The following is an 8,132-nucleotide window of genomic DNA, read 5'->3' as shown; positions in this document are numbered from 1 at the left end:
AAATTAGAATACAATTCCAACCAAGATTTAAGCAGAGTAGTAACATGAGGCAATATAATTTTTAATAAGATCACCCTGGTTGATATGTGGAGGACAGACTGCAGAAAAACCAAGAGTAGAAACAGGGAGATAAGTTAGGTAGTCCAGATGAAAAATGATTATGAACTGAGCCAGAGTGGCAGCTGAATAGATGGTGAGAAATAATTATATTCAAAATATACTTTGAATATAGAGTTAGAATGGTCCATTTAAGAGCCCAATCCTAATGAAGAAGAAGCTCAAACTCAGAGAATTGAGTTCTCTCCTGCTGGCTCACAGGACAACCTTAAGTTTTCATGATAGGTTAAGGACCTTGCCATAGCTTAATGGGAGCTGAATTTCTAAAATATCTGGGCTGGCCATAGTGTGTCCTCAAAGCTGGGACAAGAGTTCCCATAGCTGCATATTTGACTGAGTGACTGACAATACTGTTCTCTGTGAGTGCCAAAATAAGCAGTTCTTTTTCCTCTCATTTGCCCATGAGGATCCATTATTAATACTTCATCTTTTTCATATACCTTGTTAATTGGTGGAGTAAATGATTTTGTAAAAAAATAATTTTCCTTTTCTTGGTAATGGAAAAGTCTTCATGTTATCCAAGCATAATAACCATCATTTATTAAGTGTTTATATAAGTCAGACTACACCAAATTTCTTACATATTTTATCTCATTTATTCATCTCAATATGCCTATGAAGTAGGTATTGTTATGACCCTATTTTTTTTTTTGCACATGAGGTAACTGAAGCCCAGAAAATATAACTGACCTGCCCAGAACCACATGGCCCATAAGAGTAAGAGCCAATGTTCAAACCCAGAACTTTTTCCAAAGTCGTTACTCTTAACCTGTATCATATGCATACACAAAAATAGGCTGTGGATAGCAAGAGGAAACCGATATAAATATTGTGAGACGGAAGAATATTCTAGCTTTCCCTTCTCATTCACATGTTCATCCAAGTCCATTATACTTAAACAAAAAATTCCCCATTTCAGATCTTTGGGGGTCTTCTAGGGATTCTTTTACCTACCAGGAAAATTTTCCTACAATGGTGGAGATTTTTTTTAATAAAAAGGAAGAGAACAAAAGTTAGAAGTTAAAAATGGAAATGATAGAGAATAGTTTCCCATGTCTACGTAAATTCATTTCACTTAACAGCTCTCTTTAATCTTGGTGAAGATAGAGACCCTGAGCGAGTAAAACCAGTATTCTTCCCAACACCTGCTCTCACAGAACAAGGACTAAGGATAATCAGGGAAGAAGAACCTACTCAATCTGCATCACATGCTTCACTAGACTGGCATTGTTCCAGACAAATAAATTAATAAACAAATAAATAAATTGACTACAGAAGGAGCAGTTATATTGGAATTTCAACTAAACAACTACAGTAAGAGCAAAAAATAACAATATTAACAACTATGGATTTGTGCACTTATTAATTGTTCAGAAATGTGAGATCCACAACTCTGATGTGTCTGTTGTCCAATGCTTGGTCTGTGGTATACAGCAAAAACTTTTCCCTGAAAATTCGTGTGAAATTTACATCCAGTGAGATTCACAGAACCCAATTTTTTATTGTCCATTTTGTCCGGGACTCACTGCCTTATTAAAATCACCCTCTGTCAGCTATTTTTTTCTAATGTGTATTGGTTTCTTATTTAGTCAAACTTACACATTTTATTTCCACTGAATATGGAATTCTAATTCCTTATTATTTAACCTTAACTCAAATCTTACCCTTTTTTTGATAAATTAGGACACACTGGTCTTATAAAATATTATTTGTAATTATCTGCTAGTACATTCCTCTCTCTTCTTTCATTTGACAAGTGAGACATACAATAACTCAATCTTTATGTAAAGATATTTGATGAAATAATATAGATTTTACAGAATACTGTGTATGTTATTTCTATTGAATAATTCATTTTAGTGTTTCCATCCATCAAAATATAGCATTCATATAGAGTTTCTCGAATAAATTTTTTGCCCCTTATGAACAGACATATATAAATGAAGTAACTGCCTTATAACATGAACTTGAGTTGACTTATTTATTTGTATGTGGGGATTTATACACTGATTTGTCTCCAAAGATCAGTTGAATTAATTTTTAAAAATGGAAAACATAAAAATTTTAATGTGAAGACTACAGGGAAGGTTTTAATTAAGGAGAAGGCTGACGGATTTTCCTGGTGATGACAACACAGACCTTGTTAAATTTCTTTGTGAGGACAATGAGAGAAAAGATAGGAAGGGTGCTTTTATAAAGTTATTGTTATTATTACTCAAGTCAATGAGCTGGTAAGTACAAGCTTAATTATGACCTCTGTTCGTCATCTTGATACTTAATAATGCACCAGATGTGCTTTTCCTGCTTTGTCAATTGCCTGATCTATCAGTTGACTGAGTATTCCCTGCCAAATGTGTAACTATCTTCCATCTCCAGAGGAGATAGATGGTTTACCCACATCTAGCCTCCAGGCAAGTGCCAACTCATTTTCTTCTCAAAAGATCTTGCTCCCTGGGACAGGTTCCATCAGAAATTAAGCTGGACATTTGTTGCTTACTCACCACATCTTAGGTCAGAAGAAACATAGGAAACAGTATCTCAACTTGATAAGTGATTGAGCTATGTCAGATGACAAAATAACTTTAAGTTAAACAGTTATTTTTGACATGGAGTCTTTCCAGAAGATTCACTAGCTCCAGAAGTTAATGAAATGAGTGTCCTACACAGATACAGCAAAGGAGCACTACTAATTCAAGTGCTGCTCTGCAGCTAACAATTCCGTGGAAGTCTTTCATTTATTTCTCAGAAAAGTTGAGCTCAAATTGAATAAAGAATTGTATTTTTTTAAAGATAGAGAATGAAAGATTATAAAAAGGAGTATTTTAAATTCTTATAAATGGAAAGATATAAATTATCATTTTTTCATTCTAAACTATCCTTTTACTAATGAAGAACATAATTCTCCAATTTTCAAAGAGTAAAAACTGATATTAAATTCCAAATTTACTTACCAATTGAATTACCCTTCAGCTATTTCAGGTGCTATTTTTTATTTTTGGTCTTCATAGGAAAATTTAGATCATAGTTTAGGTCAAACAACAGCCTTACAATTTTTTGTTTTGTTTTGCTTTGGTTAGGTAAAGTATTCTTTACTCAAAACTCAAGAGTTAGTCGTCAGTATTGTACTGACAAATACAGCCTAGGTAACATACACAATTATTTTTGCCTTTCAGAGTAAAAGACCTTTGTTCTTTAGCAGATACACACACATACACACACACACACCTACAACTTGAAAACTGAGCTTCTGTTAGGCCCTTTTGCCATCTGTCTGTAGAAGAAATCAGTCATTTGATAGGCTTTGTCATATAGACTGACCATCTGCAATCCTGGTAACAGTATTTAAGCTATGAGATCCCAGTAGGAAATCTGTTTAAATGTGCTTTCTCAGGTCATCCAATGCTTCATGTTTTCAACTATTTTAAAAGTAAATAAAAGGGAAACCTTGGTTATATTGGGAGAAGTTTCCTTTTCAAGCAGAATGATCTAAGTAAACACTTCTGAAGATGATATCTGGATGCATACAATTTGACATTGTGCATTTCTGCAAAAATATGAGATTAGTTGAAGGTATCAATTAATAAATAGGGATTATGAAAAGTCATTTTAACAAATACAGAAGATTTTGATATATTCACAGAAATAATATAATTTTGCATATAATATTAGATAATTTTAGTTCTTTAAAATTAACATAAATTAACATAGTTACTTTCAGGAAATTTAATCCCAGAGCTGAAATAAGGCTGTCTGTGCCATACTATCAAATATATAGCTAGCACAAGCCGAATGTACTAGAGAACAAAATTAGAGGATGACTTCATGAAGAGTTCCATGGCAAAAGTCATTTCTACAAATTATAGAAAGAACTATTAGTTTCCTCTCATAAATATACAGTAAGAATATTTAGTTTAAGTTGTGAAAGGCTATCCACTCATGAAGGCTATTCATTAGATACTTAATTAAATATAAGGCATATTTTACAAAGGTACATTTTATGTGTAGCATATAATTCAATATTATCAAAATGCCTTAGTGTCCCTCAATCTTATAAAACTTAACATTCAAGAATGGGTCTGATTTCACTGTTTGTTCTTCATAAAACCAGGAAAGAGATAGTTGCAAATAATCCAAATTGTTCCTTCTATTATTAGGCATTACAGAGTCCCTGAAGCATCTGTGGCCCCAACAGTCCTGCTTTCTAACTATAGACAGTCACCATGGGCTAGTGGGTATCTATATCCTCTAGATAACATAGAATGGAGCAGAGAATAAACACCTGTTCTTCAGGATCAGCACTCACTACCAGCCCTGGAGTCCTTCCTAGCAATTCCCCTATCCCTTCTACTCTACAGCTGGCCTTTTTTACTCATCCCTAACCTCAGCCAAGTTCCCTGAAGGTTATTCTTTGTCTCCTTAAATCTTTTACATACAGGTCTCTCCTCTCAGCCAGACTTCCTATTGAACTCTCTTGGCCATCTTGCCCAAATTCCACTTAACAGCTCAGGATGGATCATCTCTGTCTTGTCTCTCCTTCTAGATTTAAAGTTCCTTGAGGGTATATACCATATTTTATGCCTCACTGTGATCTCATGTAAACCTACAAAGTACACTCAGTAAGTTTACATTAAGTGGATCCTAGGGCCATACAATTTCAACATAAAATCCATTGGACTGGATCAGAAAGAGTCAGACTTTAATTTACATGTTTTATTGGAGTTGGCTGCCTGAAGAGCTGTGTGGATAAAGACTGAGCAGTGGTTATCTGCTGTTTCTGTAGGACATGAGAAAGATGACTCCCATGCAAATAGTTGTGATCTTAGCATGAATTCGAGGCAAAGAGTTGCAGCTTCTCATCTAAATGTTTTCGAAAGATTCTGTAGAAGTGGTCTTGCATGAACTTTTATAGGATAATATGTACTCTTGGTCATGCTCTGCTTCTGTATTGGTCAAATGAATATTTATTTATTTCCTTTAGACCAATGGGACCAGTCTCTGGCCAGGAATCTGGGAAATGGGCTAGGTAGAGCCCAAAATGAATGCTGGCTTTTGGAGTGTAGGCTTTTAGGATTGCATAATACTATCCTTTATAATTACTGCACTCCTAATCTGTAATGATAGGCCATGTAAAAGGATATTCAGCGTCCACAAAAGACTGACTCTTCATAGTTCCTGGCTTAGTAGTAACAACCACAATGAGAATTTCTTGATTCAGAAAAGCAGAATAAAATTCTCTAAATTTCAAAGAGTAAAAATTATTATTAAATTCCATATTTTCTTACCAAGTGAATCACCCTTCAGCTACTTCAGGTGCTCACCATTGTTTTATTGATTCCTTGCTTCAAGTTTCATTTTATCATATTTAATAGCAATTATTGACATTTTTTATGACTTCTCATAAAACTGGAGGCCAAAGCAAGTGGACTCACTTGCAAAAATTCTGAAAGTAAGATTAGTACTTCCATCTTCCAGAACTTCCTAATCCTACATACACTAAAGGAACCTGAGTGTCACTAAATGTGTGCCTTGGGTTCTCACCTCTCCATCTCACATCCTCCAGCTGCACCAACAGTTAAAGCCAATCTTGATAAAAGTTCTTTATTAGTGTGTTCTCATCAAAAAACACCATACTCTACACTAAAAAGCTAAGGAGTCAGCCAAGTTACCATTTGCCTTTCATCACTGTCTTAAATCTTGGAAGTTTAGATTTCAGAAGACCAAACAGTATTCCATTTAGAATTATAAAGCATTATGAAACCAACAAGGTGCTTTAATTTCACTCAATTTACATTTAGGACCTCTCAGCTGCTATTTCTCAAGAGTTGCTGAGAAACAGTTTTTACTAAATCTACAGAGCATTTTAAAAAGGTGTAATTTTCCTCCTACAACATGGAATGTAGAGAAGCTAGCTAATCAAAAGCAGGCTCTTTACTAATGTAACAGTGATACAAACAATATTAAAAGTTTTATTCATGGAGAAATATTTATGAGTTATGGGAAAAACTAACACATATAAAGTATAAAAAGTAACCACAGAAACTTAAAATATTAACAGCACATACAAACAAATGGGTTAGCCTGTACTGTGAAATGGTAAATGGACTGAACAAAGTATTATGTTCCATTTTCTCTTATCTACACTCATCAGAGTTAATATTGTGCAAAATTGTGGGCTATGCTATCTGTTCCCATTTGTAAAGAAGACTTCTGCACACTTTTCAATGCTCTCTTTTTCTTTTTGATAGGCAGAAAGTTTCATATATACAATTTGCGTATTTTTCTGTCAACGGTTTCTGCAGGTCAGTGTAAAAATAGAATGATTTGATCTTTTTAAAAGTGTGCTGCTTTTTGAAAGAACTTTTAAAGAAAATTTTTAGAACTGGGTGTTATACGCAACTAATGAATCATTGAACATGACATCAAAAACTAATGATGTATTATATGTTGGCTAATTGAATTTAAATAAAGAAAAAAAATTTTATTTCATTTGTTTTTCAGGGAGCAGGCACAAGAAGTTTAGAAAGATTAGGCATACTTTATTCAATGTATTGAAATGATTTTATTTCTCTTCTGGTACACTGAGGTATGAGCCACTTAAACACTCAAATGGGGTGATCCTGTGGATGGTACAATGACAAATACCTTTTTAAACAAACATCTCATTAGTCCTTAGCTGTGAGGGCAGAGTACCAAACTGAAGGCAGAACCTAAATTCCTTTTTCAGCATATGCATTAAGAAGTAATTGTACATCTAAAACCTTTAGAGTCTTTTCAGTTTCATTGCCCTGTCATTATAAATATGCACTGTATGGTTTCTCTTCTTTTAGAGCTTAAATATAAGACAGGCATATACATTTCTGTCAGCACCATCCCAGTCACATCATCTCTCTCCCACATATAAATACTTACATAAGGTTAATTTATACCTGCATTTAAGAATGTTTGTATTTTGTATCCATATGATTTTAATTTTGTAGAATATTAGGTTACTTTACATTCTCTATAGTGGAATGGAGAAGGAGATCGAGGGGCAAACATCTTTTCCAAAACTGGATTGAAGTTCAGCTGGATCTTAGAACTTACCAAAGCATCTTGGGACCTTACCAGTTCCATTTGTATGAAGGGACCTCAATTTTCTCTGTTGAGGTCCTATCAGGTAAGTTTGATTTGGATTCAAATATATTTTGCAAGTGAATATTTGTAAATGTAAATAATTCCATAAATTGTAAAGTTATACCAGATATTGGAGTAATTTTTTAGCAAGATTTCCTTAGCAATACACTTTGATATAACTATCTTAAATTGGTTTCAACTCTTTCAGGTTTAATAGCATTTATCTTAATAGCTATGGCTTCGAACATACTGAGAAGACTGAATGAATATTGATAATAAAATGTTAGAAACTACCACTATTCTTTAAAAAATATAACTTGTTTTAGATCTATTTTGCACATGCATAAGATACTTTGCCTGCCCCCTTTTTTAAATCCCATTGTTTTAATCCTAGGGGTATTTGGATATTTGTTCATGAATGTAAATATTTAAGAATTATATCTGCATTGGAATTTTGTTTGAAACTATTCATCAGTTATCAATTACTTTCTATAAACATTTTACATGAAGTTTTTCTTTGATTAATCGATTTGTTTTTCATACCCAATTTTACACTTTATAGCTTTTGCCTTTTTAAGTGTGCTTTTGCAGTCATAAATCTATCAGATCAGAATTTCTCCATTCAAATTTTGTAGTTTTGCTGCATGTAGTTTTTATTGTCAATTTAATTTTTGTTATTTTTACTATTAATATTCACTGTGAATCCTCACATGTAATTGAGAATTTCCATATTTATCCAGGATAAATTCACTATAATATTATTTAATACAACCTACTTATATTATTTTATTATTTTATTTTGAGAGAGAGAGAGTGGGGGAGAGGTAGAGGGAGAGGGAGAGAGAAAATCCCAAGCAGGGCTCCACACACAGTGTGGAGCCCAACACAGGGCTCAATCTTAT

This window comes from Mirounga angustirostris, unplaced genomic scaffold (genome assembly GCF_029215605.1).
Source record: "Mirounga angustirostris isolate CCGP_5_RB_7025 unplaced genomic scaffold, mMirAng1.0.hap1 SCAF_46, whole genome shotgun sequence".
Taxonomy (NCBI): Eukaryota; Metazoa; Chordata; class Mammalia; order Carnivora; family Phocidae; genus Mirounga; species Mirounga angustirostris.
This window is presented reverse-complemented; position numbering follows the sequence as displayed.